Here is an 18,874-nt window from a genome sequence, read left to right as displayed (position 1 = left end):
GGCTGTCCTCTGTTTAATATGTTTAACCAGCCCAGAGATGTGGGCTAATCCCGCACAGTTCAACCTGAAAGCATACTCGCCAACAAAGTTCTGGAGAAACGCAGTGTCTGCAACTTATATCAGACGCCAGCCGAATCGAGACTCAGGATCCTAAACACAACGAAACTTTATGCAGTTTATGTTTCTAGTTTATATACAGAGTAGGTTATCTCTGCCTCTTAACCGAACACTTTGAACAACTTACACACTTAAAGTAGTTTCTGTTCTCAAGATTCAACAGTAGAAAGAAAACTTCAAACACCTTCCAGATCGGAACATGGATCTGTGTGTATTGGGCTTGCGATGAGCATGAGACTTAATTTAAGAGGTGATTTACAAAGTTAAGGTCTGTCACAGTTCGTCTTAAGCCTTTCAGGAGTAATTTGTAGTTTCGATTCAAAGCCTATATTTCTTCGCCTAGCTTGTACATACACGCCTAAAGAAGCTAGTTCATCACTTATACAGAAAAAGACAAGGAAGGATATATTTTACACGCGTATACAAAATTTTCTGCACACTCTCAAAGTGATTAGGAACTGTAATATCTAAACACATGGATTGTGAAATTAAGGCCTTAGGGATGGCGGCACAATTTTCTGCCTCGAAGATGAACAAGATGCTATAAATTAAAATCAAATTGACATCAGTAGTGTTGGTGAGAACTGTAAGCGAGAAAATGGTGGCGGAAATGCTACCACCAGTCCGAGGAAAATTACTAGGTTTCATAAGAGGGGCGCCCTATTTATTATGAAGAATGCTAAAATCGCCAGAAAAAAAGAAAACGCTAGGCAGAACAAATTATTAGAAACCGTTGCAAATTCGTAATTACACAGGTTAGTATAAAGTGGCTTAAATGGCCACCAAATGAAGTTACGTCCACGTGGTGGCCAACCAAGAAAGAAACAGTCGGTGTTGCAAAAGAGGGAGAGTATCAAGCCCTAAAGTTTGCTCTCATGCTGTTCAATACAGCCGCGGTGACAAATTACTAGAAGGTAAGGACGTCATTTGCCTGAAGGCAACGACACAAACGCCGGTAAAACGAACTCACCAGTGTCATGTCAGTTTCGTCTGTCAGTCAGAAAACCGGTAACCCGGCTTATATCAACTTCATCGAATCGCATCGGTGACAGGAGCAGTCGCGTCCGCTCAAATCGACAGGAGGAGCTCTGCCGACTTTCTGGGCCCTCTTGAACTTCTTCATATTCTTTCACGCTTGGGATTTCATTGCTGAGGGCGTCAGAGAGCAAGAATTGCTTTGCTCCTCCCGTCACAGTGACTCCGAGCTGGTGCTGCGGCTGTCTTCACTCGCTTGTACTGAAGTAATTTCAACGCGAAGTTGTGGAGCAAGTGTTACCGTGTACAGTCCGGCGCCTAACTCGACTCGCTCCTATCGAATTCATTTAAATGCGGCTGCCGACGCGCACTTATCGTCTGCCTAGTTTCTTTGTAATCGCATGGCGACCTTGCATTTCTGTTAATTCACTCAAGCGCAGGTAAACTTCTTACCACGCTTTTTTACTGGCGATGAAACTGCTGTTCGGAACAAGCTCGGTTCGAACGGCTGTCGCTAATAAAAGGCCGAATGATAAAAGGCCAACTGTTTCTTTACATATTGGCTCACAATAAAACTGCAGTTCCCCTCTCGGACACGTATATTCCCAGACTAAGAGTTTGAGCGGAAATATTGAGTTAAAGGAGAAAAACGTACAAAAATGTCTAAGTTCTTTTGGCGTGCCATGAGGAATGTTAAAAGTAGAAGGCGTAAGAGCAGCGACTTACGTGCATACGGTCCTGTTATATTGAGCAGATAATAAATTCCGGGCTGCCCTAGAGATTCACCCGACATGAAATAAAAAGACGATTCCTTCTCCAAAACTCCATGGTTTTCTCCAAGCTATGTAGCCTTGCATTAAATAGACAGATATTCCCTGCTCCTGTCAAAGATCTAAATGCCAATGAATTGTTCACTCACTCCTAAAGTCATGCTATGAAGTCATACTATAATTTTTTTTTTTTAGCGGCAGTCCCCGCAGTTTCCAAAGTACACATGTTAGAGCCCTTGTAGATTTTTAACGCCTAGCTTGGTCCTAGTCAAGCCGCTATAAGCTGCTTCAAGTATGCCGCCTTTAAAAAGCTTTCCGCAAATGGTGTTTCTCAATATTCTTTTGTAGTGCATGCTTTCATATTGCAAGAGGATTATTTGCGGGCCAAGGTTAGATAGTGCTGGTCCAAACAGCAAATATCAGGCACCATTTAAATGTTATACTCGCATTCCGCGTTGGGTCCTCATCTGCTCAACACAACCCACACTGCGTTTTTCTTTTCAACACACAGAATAACAAATGCCGCTTTGTCGTCGCAAGGAGCTAGTGAGCAGGGATTTTACTAAACATTATTCGGCGTTTGTAGTAGAGCCTTCGCAAAAGATACCTTCGAATATTAATTTCGAGAATGATAACTTGGCAATCGGCGTTATGAAAACGCATAAACGCCATATAGCATTTCTCAAATACTTTGCATTGCTTTCAACTCGGAAGACACACAGAGGGGATGAAAGACGGGGTCATTATTGAATAAAGAATAAAGAATAATTATAACACAAAATAACACGAACCTCTATTTAAAAAAACTGCACAGAAGGCTTTGAACGCGCACAGCGCCCAGTGTAGTTGGCCACTGCTGTGAACTTTTTGAAAAGAGCTACTAAAAAAAAAGTTACTTATGCAACAAGGCAGTAAAGGAATGTAAGTATAGAAAACGCTTCCCTCTAATGAAAATCTGGGTGTTCTTTGCGCGCGCGTGCAAAGAACACTCACACACGCACAGAAATGAAAATTAGCAAAGCATTGTGATGCAGGAACTGAATTCTCCCACTCGAGCAATAATAAACCCTTCCTCCACGTATACTATGAAGGGGCCAAGTGCATGCCACTTAGGCTTGGAGAAGTTTACCTTTGAAGTTGACATTCATGTCTGGAACACAAAAAAAAATGCAACACATGCGTCTATGACACACGTGATGAAGCGAAAACGTGGATTTCCTCAGTGGAGGTGGTTGACACTCCAAGGCACTTTGAGGAAGTCGTTTTCAGCGATGTCCGGCGTATCCTTGAAATTGCAATAAGTTGCTCTACTGAAACTGTCTTTTGACTTTGCAGAATAGAGAACACCAAAAAAAAATTATATGCGTGCTTGAGAGAATCATGCGTCCCTATGTGCCTAACTTACAGCCCTCTCTGAATAAACTTATTATCCACGGAAAGACGTGCTGTAGCACCAGAGCTTCGAAAGTTAGCAACGGAAGCGGTTAGGAGACATCGCTAGAATAAACTTTAAAATAGTTAAGTGAGTGGCTGTGGTGGTGACTTGGAACCGCACACTTATGTCAGGATACAAAGGGTGTTAACGAGTACGGTAATTAAAAATTGGCAGAGGTTTATCATAGTTAAACATGGTATTCAGCAAACGCTTCTCAGCGACGGTTACGTGACGTCATCCACGCGTATAATCACATGACCCCCTCCCCTTTAACTAAGACAAGACTGAAAGGTCAGCCAATGTCAAAAGTAATCCTGAAGTCAAAGATCAAGTTCAAATGTCAAAAGTCATGACCATATGGTGCGACACCAAGGTGGTCCACATGGTTAGGCTGAAGGGCTTAGCTGTGATGCGACTTATAGCCATGCATGACCTTTAACTCGGTGAAGGTTAAATTTAGTGTCACGTGAGGCACGGCTCTACCTAGCGTACTGAAATTTTGGCTTCAAAAATTCCACGATGAGTAGGCTGGTAACTCTAGGTTGCATGATAGTTGCTGAGAAAGCAGCTGTTGCAACCCGTCAAATAGAATGTGTTATCTTGCGCGTCGTACAGTATGTAGAACAGCCTAAATCTTCCAAGAAGAGTGAGCGTTGAGGGGATGAGGCTGATGGGGGGGGGGGGGGGGGGGAGGGGGAGGGGCAGTGCACCACGCCGTGTTAGCCGAGCACTTGACGAACCGCAATGAATCCCCTACATGGCTCTGCTTTTTGTCATCGAGACAGGCACGAGAATCATATTATCGCAAAAGTTAGTATTCTTAGTTCATGCCGAAAACAAACAAAGCCGCACGCTCACTGCCTACGGCTTTGCGAAGAAAGTTGTGACGAGATTCGCCTGGTATGTTTGCAGCCGCGCGCAACTCGTTTTAGGTTGCCAGACATTACCGTAGGTGCTTTACACGCCGTATCTCGAAACTTCTCGTCACCTGTAAATTAAACGCAGCAGAGATCGGCGGTGCTTGTGTTCTTCGACGACAACCGAGCACGTCTGTTGCTTTCGGCGCCACCAAGTAGTTTTCACTTGTTGTCGTAAGTCAGCTCAGTGATGAGTTTCTTTTAGAAGCCTTTCTCTGTCTTCCTAACTGACAGACTGACGTCACCGCCACGTGACAGAATATCCCTGGTATTCGTGGGACGTCCCGGCGACGTTTTGTGGTGAAGCGCGTAGCTTCAGATGAGCATCAAATCTGCTATTTGATGGCAGTGCTATGTACCAGTGTATATTCCTCTTTACTGTCTCATAATGGATATCTAAGTGGTTTGTGGATTTACTACATTACGAGCTTCTTGGCTGCAGTGACCCTGATATATTTTCTACTCGTGTGCGGAAGAAAGTCTATTGCAACCGTTTAACGTCATCTGACTTTCAATCAGCCTAGACACTCATACACTGCATGACACAATACAAAATGCTCGTATGTATGAGCGCGTGAAAGCATGTTCTTCAAATATATTGAATTTTTAAGCCATTTGTTTTCAGATCAGTTTTGCATGAGCATGCAAAAAACAGCGTGCGTAATCTCGCCGAGGCCGCAGGCGGCTTCCATCCAGTGGTCCGGTTCCTTTCCCAGGGATTTGCCGGCCACCTTCACGAGTGCGTTGCCGCGCCGCCCGTGGCCCCAGCTTCCTGTCGGCGTCGTTCAACCGAGGGCAGTCATCGTTGCCTTGCTGCCCTTACTTCCCTCCTCATCCGCCCTTGCTCGGCCCCGGCGGGCTAGTGACGCCTTCATCTGCATAACAGATGGCTCATCAGTAGCGACAAGTGGGGCGTTTAGCAATAATTGCACTGCCAGCTTCCGAAATTATTGGAAGTTCTCTAGGGGAAGTTGAGTGACCCCTTGGCTAGGTCTGATGGTGGATCAGATTTGTGACCCACCGTGTTTGGAAGTGAAGGTAACATCTGGCAGCGTTGCGAGGAATTAAACGGTCAATGTTGCAGAGCCGTAATAGAAATGAATAGCTGAGCAACCTCTCGGGTTTAATTATCCGCTCTAATTGCAAACAGGTAGCTAGACTGTCTAGTTAGTAGTTTATATTTGACACACCAGCGCGAAGTGACGACAAACATTAAGATCATCCTGTTGGCCGTTTAAACATCTTGTTCTGAAAATGCGATTATCATACGAGATCCTTATACCACCGCAGTGCATACCCGTAAGCTTACCGATAGAAAGCAGCAGCGGTAGCAGGCCTTTCTCACGGCGAGCCCTTAACCCTTTGCCATGCTGTTTCCAACGGGAAAAACTTTTTTACGCCTAAATAATATATCCAAATCTTGCGATAAATAATCAATGTGGTATTTATCGAGCACAAAATACCGGTGGTTAAATACGTAAGGACTGTCATAATTGACAAAAATAACACGGTGCAAAAGCCGCGACTTATCGAATAATTATCCGAACTATAATGGGAACAATTTGTTTCGAAAGCGCACATCACGTTTCGAACTGCGCAATAAAAGATGGTTTTATTACTCGTGGGAAATATGTCCGCTAAAGAAAATGGCGGAAAACTTGCTATCCCCCATCACTGTGTTGCGAGAATTGTACTATGTTCGCTACACGGCATAAAATAACAGATTCTTTGCTAGATGAGTGAAGCGAAATTCACCTGAAAGAAATCACTGCTAGCTGCCGCCCATTCTCAGATAAAAATCGCTGCCGATTTACCTGGTTCAGCTGAATAAGAGATAGGTACACTAGCACGTCGGCTTTTGTCTAGCTTCCTTTGTATATTTTTAAGTTTTTATAAGATTGAAAATTCGAACTACACACAAAAGTTAGAGTCGTTACTCGGCTTTCCTCTTAGGATAAGCCACCTGAGCTGCTCGCGCAGATTCGCGTTGTCGGTCCCTTTGTTCAGTAGTATCTTAAGACAGTTGTACCCGCCTCTCTACTGTAGGTGCCTCCAGCTACTTCATCATTCGCCTCTTCTTCCTCGCTCTTTATCTTTTCTGCATTCCGTTTAGCAAGGTTGTACTCTCTTCGCCGGTCTTCTTCGCCTTGCTGCCTCTCTATACTTTGTGAATCGGTTGACACACGTTAGCCCTCTTCTTTTGAATTGCTGTTCGTCCAGCCGTGCACGTCGTTCGGAACCTGTCAAAGGACCGGCTTCGCCCTTAATCTACCTCTCCTGCGCAGATAGCTTCATCCTTCTTCTCTCTCACCTAGCATCTACATGCACACGCAACCGCTTTTCTCGGTCTTCATCTTCACACCGTCTCTCCACTGGGCTACAGCTGGCTCAATGACCCCTTCCATTTCATGTAGCTGGCGCAACACTCCTCCGACCATACCCTAATTAGTCAGAGCTTCATCTGGAACTAACGACTTTTTGCTAGTCACTCATTGACGATAAAACTTAAAAGGAGGACGTCGACCAAAAGTAAATACAAAAAACAACAAAATGACGTTTCGGCTCCCGAACGGGAGCCTTGTTCACAATGCTCATTGTTCACAAGCTCATTGTGAACAAGGCTCCCGTGTGGGAGCCAAAACGTCATTTTGTTGTTTTTTGTATTTACTTTTGGTCGGCGTCCTCCTTTTAAGTTTGATTATGATTGTCCCCGACCAGACGAGTTTTCGTCCAACTCTCGACTTCATCACTCATTGACGCTATCGCACCAAAGCCTTCGTGATCGCTTTGTATAGAATTGTGTACTCAGCTTGTCAAAGGGTTATTTACTACCGGATCAATTTGGCCTAGTAGCGAAATACAGAGCCATAATGGCGCCCTTTACGCCTGCTGGTTCTACACTATACTTAGCACTACATTTGATACTGTAGTATTTTTTTTGTTCTTCATATGCTACTACACTGTGCAGCTCGCCTTCCAGCCAATGTAATATATGCATAGAATTTTTTCCCTCTAATTCGCCCTATACAGCTGTCGAAATAAATGCCTGTCTTGCCTCAAGCACTTGTCCTCCCAATATACGTTCCCTATTTTAGTTTCAGTCGCACTTTACTTTCCCCCATTTCTTCTATTGTATTTTTACGCATTTATTCTTTGTCATGCTTAAGCTTTTAGAGTAGATAAGTAGACCTCATTCCTCAACATTTAACAAACAGTTCGATAGAAATCAAATCAGCTTCACAATTTCGCCATGCACAACACTTTGTTGGCGGTGCGGTTCTCGCGCGCACCCTTCGCATGTGCTAGCGTGTTGGAATTCACAGGGCCTACACAAAAGCAGAAATCGCATTCAAATGACACAGCCTAGTGTTTTTGACATCGTATTTACGGTGACCCAAATAGATCTTGCCGAAGCCTGCGAGCATCCTCGAAAGATCGGAATTGATAGAAAAGGAAAACGTAAGAGACGGCATGGGCGTTTGATACAAGTTTGTGTTAGGGTTTGGAAATACTATTTAAAGGTGCGCTAAATAGAATTTCTAGTTGGCCTGTACCGGTAGATTACAGCGTTCCAATGACACATAAGGTACTTTCACTTAAGTTGGAGCTTTAGCAAGCCAGAAAAGGCGAAAATTTTAGCTAAAAAGATCCACACCACAAGCCGCTAAAACATGCAAGCTGCGGTTACGTAAAGAAAGCATATTCTGGCGCCAATCCTTGCAGCTAGCCAGCACCTCCATTAGCGTTAGGATGGTGATCACAGATTCTTTTCCGGCCTTTGCGTGCAGAGTTTATGTCGTGTGCGGGGGGAAGGGGGGGAGGGAAGGTGTTGTTTTTAGGACCACTTTTGCATGCAATAAATGCGTCTATGCCCAGCAGGCATCAACATAGCCAAAAAAGGCATTGAATCGTTTTTGCTATCAAGAATACTAATAGAATCGTGTTGTAATCCGCGCATCTTTAATCTTGAGTTTATTACACGATGTACCTCTTACCATTGCCGACGAACTTGATGGATTCCGATGTTATTCAGAAACGTGACTTTCCCTTAGGTCCCTCGCCCAGGAACTCGTGGCCAAGGCGAGATTCACACTTGCCGCAGTAGATCTGCGCATGGTGGTGCATTTCGATTACTGTGATCCGCAACGCAGCTTCAGTATCGGTTTAAACCGACAGCAAATATTCAACAAGAAAACATGGAATGAGCACAGCTAGACCAAAATACTCTAATCTCGTTAAATCTCTGGGCAAATCATTCAAATTCAGGCTTCACTAGCTACGAAGTTCGGAGTTTGATAACGCAATGGCCACCGGACCAGAGAGCCCCAAAACAAGGTTAAAGTAAACAAGGTTGTTGTTGGTATACTAATTGAAAAGGCATAGAGTGAGGTAAAATGCCACACATTAAAATTGATTAAGCCAGACTGAGAAACCATATGTAGAAAGCTTGGATAAAACCATTGAATGTGGACATGGCAATACATTGTAAAAACATGACAGAACAAAGAGGCCGGATGTAAAATGCGTAGCATTTGATAAAAAGGTAAACAAGGTAGTTATAACAGTAAAGAGTAGAACCGTTTCTGCAATAAAGACATATTCGACAACACCTTAAGAGAGTTTAGCAGCTCTGCGATGTCGCTTTCTGTGCCTAATGGATTGCTTGCATCAACCTTCTACTATGTATCAAAAAAGCATTGTGAGAGCTACGCAGGTACTACAGTCCTGAAGATGTTCTGACATGCACCTACATTGTGAGCTTCTTTGTGTAAAAAGGGCATGTGATGAAATAATAGGTGTAGACACACCAATTGTACTAGAAGTCTCCAGCATGAACCGAGACATTTTTACTGTAGTGAATCGAAGTATTCAACAATGAAATGCGGCCAGCGCAGTTTTGTTCAAGCAGAAACATGAGCCACCGACGGTGACTTCGCTCTAATTTTCGCTTGACACGTTTCTGGCCATAGATGTTATTCAGTAGCTCGGAAAACTTGACTCAAGTGCTTTCTAATAACTGGCGAAGCTACCGCACTCAATACGTGACAACGGTGCAGAAGCCTTGCCCGCGAAAGCCAGGTGTATTCAGTAGAGCTCTGAAGGAAGCGAGGACAGTTCAATTACTGTTATGCATTCTCAGAATAGGTAACCTGCGCATGAATAAAGGATTGGCTGTAGTGTTCCGAACTGCAACTGCCGATTATGGAATGGACTATTTGCGCGAAGTGCGTAAATTACCCTAGAAAAATACCAGTACCCAAAAACTGCCTCGCCAGATTTTATGGTACATCAGGTAATGGTACATGAGCTAAATGACTAGAAGTTGTAGTATTGCGCTTAAAACATGAAGAAAAACAATAATTCACGGGACTGTGGATATCGCAGTATCTTCTCAGTACAGCTTGTTGTCTTGTTTTTTGAAGGTTGCTTATGTTTTTACGGAACTTCCACATCATGCGAACGCAGCCGGTTATCAATCATGTATTAAATTGTCGTAAGTCACTCTTAAAACATATTTTATTAGTGCCAGCATACCCTCTGTATTTATTTCTCTGTTATGAGTTTTTTTTCGGCAGCTTTTTTTTACGCAGCCGTACGAAGTTTTCCAATACGCAGTGTTATGACATGAGCTATCACACAAGCCTCAAACCGTATCCAAATCTGCTTTTTTCCTGATGCGTTGGCATGCACATGATTCCAACTACATTTTGGTGCACATGTTATTTATATGCATTCGAAACGTTTTATTGTTTCAATGTTTATGTTCCAGATGGTAAGAACTTGTGGTGATCATCCAGTTTGAATATAGCGGCTTTCTGTGAGAGCAGTGCATTTTTCGCATTTAGCTAGGTGTTCTATTTTCGGAGTTCGATAAAGATCTAAAACGTGTGTGTGGCTTGCCCTGCACAACATGGCATCTGTCTGTACCCTGCTCTAGGAAGAATCTGCAGCGGTGATTTCCGGGAAGGGGTGAATATGTCAGTCGGGTCAATGATGTCCGTGGCGTCCACGCTTTTTGTGGCGATGGCTACGAATGCTAGACTCAGTTTCATGCACACAAAGTAGGACAAAGTAAACATATTTCTGGAAAGCAGCAGACCACAAGGTTTTTTTTTCCTTGAAAAGTAAGATAAGCAATAGCCTGGCTCACCCACGTATATTGACGCATCACCATAATCCACCTAGAAAACGAGGTAGCTCATACGCCATAGAAGTTGAGATACTAAAGAAACACTTAGAAGTTGAACTCCGTCTTTATCGATATATTACCACGTTGCTGTAAAAGAACACATATTACGCCAAGAATTGGACTTTTAACATATAAAGAAGTTCAAAGTAAAGATTTAGGTGTCGCTATCGCGGACCGCTAACGCAAGCAAACGGCGTGGCTTTGAGGCTTTTTTTTTTTAATTTCCGCCATTCCCTTCCATATGGACTCTTTGCACGGATTTCTTTAAACTCCTCGCAGTTATGGTGGCAAGACTTTGAATCAATGGCACTGTCCTCAGTGTCACTTTAGTGGGGACACGACAGAATTTTGGGGCATGAGCAGCCTTTGCTGTAGAGTCATTGGAAGCTTTGCTTATGACACTGTCCTCAGTGACACTTTAATGGGAACCCGACAGAATTTTGGGGCATGAGCAGTGTTTTTCGTAGAGTCATTGGAAGCTTTGCTTCCAACTTACCTTTTGAAGCTTTCAAAATTTTTCCAGTGACTCTAGTTTGTCGCTACGCGACAACTGAGTGATGATAAAGAAGTGCTTCGTTTAATCGACCCCGCGAGCCACAGTTTTGAAAGGCATTCGGCCTGGCCCTCTCAAACGCCATCCAAAGCTTTCGAGGGCCTATCTCTGCCTCTTTGGATACGGCACGTTGAAAGCTAATAAAACCTAGATACCTGTGCAACTGTGTCCACTAACTGTTACTATAATATTGTCGTTTACCATTAGTGCGTTGTCCGATACATTCATCTTGCTCTTCCTAGTGAAGTTTTAGGGCAAAACTTACTAATGAGCTGGTATCACTACTCTGCACGCCCAACTGCGTAATTTTTGGACACTGTCTGCGCTCTACCACTTAAGCCATACCTTACTTGTTTTTTGGGGGGAGGGACGTGTCCTAGAGAGAGTAGTATCATCCCAAGCAATCAATGCGCGTTTCATTTTTCCTTCTGTCAGTACAGACAACGGATCAACGAAGCTACTCGTTAAACATCCAGACATTTTCTCTCTAGAATTATCTTTCTTAGAGAAAGCTAAGCTCGTCACATTTTCTTGCATTGAAGTGGTAGGGACGAATTCCATTCGTTAGTTGTAACTCATTTTTGAAGGTAACTCGCCTGTCCTCTATTCCACTGTTCACTTCAAAAAGAAATCATTAAAGCAGAATTTTGCCATTTTTCATGGTGCATCAGTAGTGCTTTCTCTCATCGAGCAAGGAAACAGGCCACTGCTGGCATATGACAGCCAGTGACATTACCCTCATGCGTCTGAAGGCGCCATACCTTCCTCCATGATTTGTTGTCATGGTCGGAAGCCGTCGCGGTGGCTGAGTGGTTATGGCGATTGGCTGCTGACCCTAAAGACGTGGGTTCGATCCTATTCGCTGCGGTCGAATTCGATGGAGGTGAAATTCTCTAGGCCCGTGTGCTGTGCGATGTCAGTGCACGTTAAAGAACCCTAGGTGGTCGAAATTTCCGGAGCCCTTAACTACGGCGTCCCTCATAGCCTGAGTCGCTTTGGACATTAAACACTCTTAAACCATAAACCATGTTTTCATGGTCGGGGACGCCGCAGGTGGCGGCAGGAAATCAGACACCATAGTGTTGAAGGAGCTCAGGATCAGGAGTATTTCACGGCAGTATCTGGCCTGTCGCTTAGGCAATTCGAACAGCCTTCATTATGTTTCAATTTTCATGGCCTTGAAAGCAGTGGTGAATATCCTCGCTAACAATGCACAATTTTAACGCATGAAGAGGTTTCCCAGCCGAAACATTCAAAAATACTTAATAATCACATTCGGTGCGATTTTAGTGCGTATGGATTCTATCGTTCTCGGAATATTGATATGATATTATAGTGTGCGATTGCAGCGTTTTTTTTTATAACACGCACGACATTGGAACTCTGGTTGAAAAAAGTGATAGAGCACAAGGTCCGAACCCAGTGCATACTTTTTCCGCTTCATGGCGTGATGCGTGATCCAGAGTAACTTCGGTGAAAAGACAGCTAGTAGTCATTAGGATCCACCCAGCGGCAGGTCGGAATTCAGAGACTCTGAGCACTATCTGTCCTGGACCGTCGTTACACCAAATGATCCAAACAGGAAGGCTAGCATACGGCAGGGCAAGGCCCAATTGTTCAACATTTGAAACTGGAAACTTGTTAGTCTGATGTGATTTAGGAGAATTACCGAAAGTAGAATAAATATAGCTGGAGAAAATATTTGTTTTTTCAGCTTCTAGAGCGACGGTCCAGGGCAAACAGTGGTCCGGGTTCGACATCCGGACCACGACGAATTTTTCTTCAGTGGTGGCGTCTCTGTAAAAGCTGCATAGCGCTACTTCGTAGGCGTTTGACTGTGCTTGAGTAGATGCTAATGAGTAATCCCGGTCGTATTAAAGATTTACTCCACCTCGAGGCATTCCCTTAACACACAGTGAACCTCAGAAATGTTTCATATTTACTGAAAACTTTTTATGTGGAAAGCTGGGTTGCGCGCATAGTAACTTTTCTTAACCCAATCAAATACAGGTTGTGTAGGTTATCCACCCAGTGGAATACAGATGTTGTTGCTATAACTTAATTGGATAGGAACAAAATATATTCGTTGGTGGAAAGCATATTCGTACAAAACCAATATCCCTGCGAAAAGGTGAAATGCTAGAGGTGATGCTGCGGAGTTATAGCTATAGCTGTGAATGGATCCAACAGTGATTTACATTTTGGCGTAAACAAAACAAAGTTTGTATACGAATTCGATGACCGCCATCTTATACGTATAAATTTTCTTTCTAATGGTGGCGTTAGCGAATAATCTAAGGCCACAACACAGTACACAAGAGGAGCAAAAAATTGGTATGACCCATGGCCGTTGAAATGAAGTATCAAAACAAAGTCTGCTGAATAAACCTGAGCCCTGCCAGGCAGCAAAAAATTGGGGGCCTTGCATGAACTTTATGAACACCGCGACTCGAATGAACTGCATCGCAACGCTGAACCAACTATCTAGTGAAAAGCGATCCTAGCCACATCAGGCACCGTGATGGTAGCAACTTGCTGTATGGCGTCAAATTGTGCTCTGGTTTTGAAACAGTCCTCCAGAAATATATGGCGTGCCTAAATCGAGATTCGTGTCTATTACTAGAAAAGTACCGAAAAACTTTTCGGCACATTCGATTCATTTTGGATAGTTTTAACATGCTATATTTTATTCGTTCGCGGAATTCAGCAGTAGAATATTTGATTCGCAACTCGACATCTTCTAACCTTTGCTCATAGCTAGTGGTAAGTAAAGACTGAAAAGGTTGACTGATAATAAACAAGTACAAAATAATCTTTAGCAACTTTCAAAGACCAAAAATAAAGGTTATTAAAGCCACCAAAATCGCCCACTCTGCTCCGGAACAAGTGAACGTTTCCAACGGGCCTTTACGAGTTCTCGTTGCTAACGCAATAAAAACGCCACCGAGGCTCATTTTACGTGTCTGTCGACGCGTACTCTATACAACTGCCCCGGAAATGCAAGGAAGTATTCAACCAAAGTTTTTGGTCTAAAGTTATACCGTAATTTTTTTCGGAACTTGTTTTTTCGGTGCTCCTACGCCCTACCGCTAAATCCGGGTTCTTCGTCTCCCATGTTTTCCTTACAAGAAGGGGGCGCAACCGAAAGCTGATAATTTTAAGTCTGAACCAAATTAGCTGACTTTCTAATTTTGTTATTTAATCTTTATCCTTCTGAATATCTATTTTTCGAGTGCATTTCTGTTGCAGTATGTATATGGACTGGAGAAGCCGCTGGACGCTTATTGAGCCAATAATTAGTTCCTCGTGTAATGATTACAGGCTAGCTATTCAAACGGACCTGTTGACATGAAAGCGGAGAACCATAATATAATATCCTGATTGAGACAAACATATATTTTATAAAAAGGATTGTTCCTGTTGCTTCTCGTTGCGCATCCACATCTGCTAAGTAACAATCGTGGCAAATTGGCCGCTACCTGGCAGTGTTAAGCCACCGTTGTCGATTGCTCGCCAACAAACGCATAAGCCCGGTATGAAGGCGGCTTCTTCGGCACAATAATACCTGCGTTGACGTAAATCATAAAGCATGTAAATAATGTTAACTAGTTAGCCGCTTAACTAATTTCTTCTCACTAACATTTAAAGTATAGCAGGCTACTGGGTGCAATTAGAAAGTTGTAGCCGGTCGTTAGTAGTAGCCGTAACAGTTTTTATAATTTCGAAAACGCGATTATCCTCGGCGCTGTGGCTCAACAAAATCTGACTAAACCGTGCCAAAATACATGAGTTTCGAAAATCATGAAGCAGAGCAATCTTTCCAGGGCACGTAGCTAGTTAAAAAAGCCAAATTTTGTCCAGCCACAACGCCGACCGGGGGTAATCGCGTTTTCAAAATTTTAAAAACTGATTGGGCTGTTGCTAACAACCGGCTACAAGTCTCTAATTGCAACCAGTAGCCTAGCCTTTATAGTAAAAAAGGCTGTTATCAGCAAATAGTTAAGCGGCTGAGCAGTTGACATTATTTACATGTTTTCTGATGTCCGCCAACGCAGGTATTATTGAGCCGCAGAATCCGCCTTCATACCTGAAAAAGCCTATTTTAAAAAAAATTTGGTTCTGGTTCTCTTTCGCTGAAACACGAGGTACAATCTAAGGTTTACCCGGAGAGCCTTTGGTTTGTTGGGTTCTGGTTCCTTCTTGACGCTCTTCCCGTGCACGGTTTGGCTAAACGATGGCCAGGGGGACTTGTGCGCAAACTTGGATCCGCTCTCAAACAGCTTGTTATCACAATTGGAGCAGACGTAGACACCTGCGCATCAACGAACGAATCCACTTAAGGTGCTGTAGTCCCAAAAAAAGAAAAAGTTCCATCCTGTTAGCTTAAGAATCCAAAGCAAAAAAAAAACACCTTTATCTCCGTTTATTTAAACCAAAAAAAACCCCAAAGTTCGGGCATTAAAACTTGATGTCGCAGTAACTGCTCCATTCCCGTTTTGTGAACAGAACCTATTAAATTCGAGTAATTCGATTCAAAAAACGCTGTGAGAAATTACGAATCGGGGAGGGTGACGGAGACTGCCATACGTATATTAAGCAGGGAAGGAGGACCCAGAGAACTGGTTCTGCTCGTTTGGGCACCAGCTCACCAAGGACTTAAAGGGAACGAGGAGGCTCATTCGGTCGCCCGAGGTCTCACTTACCGGTCGACCCCTGGGACCTCCCAAATCTCTGGAAGTACAAACAGCACAGAGGATATGCGCGCATACCAGGAAATCACACAATACTACAGACTAAATCGTCAGATTTATCCGGGAGCGGACAAAACGCTCAATAAAAAAGAGGAGGTTCTTTGGAGGAAATTACAGACAGGGGTTTTTCCCAACCCAGTACTCTACAGCAAGTGGCATCCTACAGTATTCAGGTCAAAGTGCAAATTTTGCGATCAGCCAGCAAATTTGGTCCACATGGTGTGGACGTGCCCGGCTAAATATGATAGCTCACGCACTATAGAATCCTGGGAGGCTTTGCTCCGCAGCCCAGACCCCAACGTCCAGCAAGACATCATCGGTCAAGCCCTTGCTGCTGCTGTATCCCAAGGGATCCCGGCCGACGGCTAGGGCCGACAGGGGAGATGGACTTCTCTCCTGGCGTTCATTGACTGGTGTTACAATAAAGTTGTTTCTCTCTCTCTCTCGAAGCAGTGCGCGTTTCCCTGGCAATAACTGACACAGAACTTTCAAGAAAAACCACGGGTCAGGCAGGTAATGTGAAAAAATTCTCTTCTTGCTGTAACCTGAGCAACGAGCTGGAGAATTCATTTCACAAACCTCAGTACATAACTCGATATTTCCTGCTTCAAACTTGTACCACTCCTTGGACGAACCTTGTGGTTATTCGTTACTGTTGCAGTATAGCCTTGATAGAGAAGATCAACACATGCGTAATAAGATCCAGAAATTTATTTTAAAAATATCAACATTTCGGAAAATAGCTCTTAATTTCAAGAACGAGGCGTCAAGAAAAAATATCTAACGGTAGGCATTCATTGTGACACAGCATTCACACCTTTGTAATCACCCACTAAGACATTTTCTGCTATATTTAGGGAGCTTTTGTAAAGTTGTACATTCCGGAGCAGCTTTTTCACCGGCAACTGTTCCCGGTAAAAATAAAAAGAGAAGAAGTAGACTAACCGTTCTTGCACTTAACATCCTCACTCTACATTGATTTGCACTTATCGGTATAGGTGATTTAGACAAGCTGCGGGTCTTGCAAACGGGCCTAGCACAAGTTTAACACTGGTGGCTCATCGCGAAGGTATCGCTGAATGCAGTGGCCAGGCTGCATTAATTCACTCCTCGCACGATAGCATGGAGCCACGCAAGAGCCAGTAAAGCGGCTTCCAGCGCTGAAAACTGCACGAGTATGAATACATGACAAAATGTGCGTGCCTGTTGCCTATATTAACCTTGTTTATGAGCTGAAAAATTGAGGCGCGAATGACTAACAAGCCGTATGCAACCCTTCAGGAATGACTCAATGGCACGTAATAAGGAGATACTTTTGAATAACAAACGAGGCTATAACTCCACTCTAGTCGCACCGCAGTCCCAACGGCGAGTGCAAAGCCCAGTCTGCAGTGCCATTTTCACTAAGGCGAAGTGCCTAAATTACGTACCCTGTACTCGGATGCCTGGTGCAGCGCCTGAACCTAAGGTGAACAAAACAACTTTATCAAGAGCCCTCCAGGAAAGGAGTCTGTCCCATTAAGTTGCGATGTCCAGAGTCAGAACAGAACGGAGGTCGCAGCTTATCAAGTGCGTAATCTCCGACGAGCAACAGCTCGCGCGATGAAGTCGGCCCGTTCAAAGGCGGGTGCTGCTCACCGGGCTCGAAGTGGTCTCGGTATATCTCGTCGTCCCTCCAATTGCCGTGGGACATCGTGGAAAAGGTCCAAGGTCAACGCGAAGGCACCCTACACCGGACGCACCTAAGCGCAGGCGTCGACCGTCTATCGCTGGCCGCTCGAGACAACGTTCTTCTTCTTCTTCTCCTCAAGTAACTGCAATCACTTCGTTCTCGCTCTATCGTGTTACCCGCTGTCTACCGCGGTCGCAGCAATAATTCAAGCTAAATTAAAGGAGGCAAGAATTCAGGGCGGGCTTGTCCGTAAAACATCAGTAATGCTATGTTGCTGATAAAATCAGTTATTGCTAGATGAATCTGCAAATATTGGTGCTAATGCATAGAATCTATCCTTGTTGCTCTTCCGCGTGCTTTGTTTTGTCTTTATTGAGCACAGGTGTATAGTAACCTCTGCCTCCTGACTCATGGCCAATCTTCCAGTGCGGATATGTGCCATCTTTTGAATGGCCAACAACAAACAAAGAATCGTGGCTGCATACCACCTAAATATGAAGAGATGTTCCCGACGGACTGTCAAGAATCTTCCCTGGTAGCTTTTTTCGTCGCCTAACTGCAGAGATATGTAACAAAACAGATGAAGAAAACAGGTAGTTTTGTTTTTACTTCTTTTCAATTGTATGTTTCATATGCGAAAATATATCTGCCCCTCTTCAGTGAAGACTGCTCTGAATGCGCTCCTACAATTCCTGCCTTGTCGTTAGTGTCCAAGCTGGTCGTTTCGTTTTTACTACCTGCGCTATATGCCACCACGACTGCGTATTCGTCATAGCTTCGGAAGTGGAAAGAAAACGATACCGCAACGGCCGAAAAGTGATTTCATATATGCGAAAAATCTAGATTCCCTGTTTAGGTGCATGGAGATGAGGACCATTCGAAAAGAGCAGGACCTCAGTGCAATGGGCGCCTCTCTCATCTCATTTTTTGGTGCTTACTGGCTACCATTTAGATATGCTGTACAATGATTTTCGTTTTCTGCGCTCTCACCACGCTTCCAAATTCCTGCGCCCGGCTTCGGCCCAAACATACCGCCTGAGATACCAACAGGTGCGGTTACATTTTCAATGTTCAAAATTGTTACTGACGTGAAAGGTGAGATAAAGTGCATGTGTAACATTGGGAGATAGTGGTCCCGCTAAAGATTTTAAAATTTTCATAATATTCGAGTAGCGAATCTCATATCTTCCAACTGCAAATGCGAATCTATTCGAATGTCCGAAACTATTGAAATAGCAAAACATGAAAGCATGTGACAATACGGAGAGATTAGAAATAGCAGAGCTGCGAAAGTTAATAAACAATAGCAAGGTAGGCGACTTAAGGAGGATTAATAAGAAGAAAATCGAGCATGTTCTAAAGAACGGAGGTAGCAAAAAAGCAGTGAATAGAAAACTAGGCATAGGTAAAAACCAGATGTCCGCGTGGACAGTTAAGGAGGGCAATTTCATTAGCAATATGGATGAGAAAGTTAAAGTAGCCGAAGAGTTCTAC

At 43.8% G+C, this 18,874-nt stretch overlaps 1 pseudogene across 1 annotated transcript; it reads right to left on the bottom strand.

The window, feature by feature from the left end:
* Positions 1-4,772: 4,772 nt before the first annotated feature.
* LOC144130410 (methionine-R-sulfoxide reductase B1-like) lies at positions 4,773-17,493 on the bottom strand (annotated as a pseudogene). Its single transcript, XR_013314092.1, has 4 exons — positions 17,347-17,493; positions 15,121-15,269; positions 8,210-8,321; positions 4,773-5,089 (listed from the first exon to the last, which is right to left on the bottom strand). The product of XR_013314092.1 is annotated as a methionine-R-sulfoxide reductase B1-like (transcript).
* Positions 17,494-18,874: the final 1,381 nt, after the last annotated feature.

This window comes from Amblyomma americanum, chromosome 4, assembly GCF_052857255.1.
Source record: "Amblyomma americanum isolate KBUSLIRL-KWMA chromosome 4, ASM5285725v1, whole genome shotgun sequence".
Classification (NCBI taxonomy): domain Eukaryota; kingdom Metazoa; phylum Arthropoda; class Arachnida; order Ixodida; family Ixodidae; genus Amblyomma; species Amblyomma americanum.
Note: the sequence above shows the minus strand (reverse complement) of the source record. Positions and strands in the feature narration are given on the sequence as shown.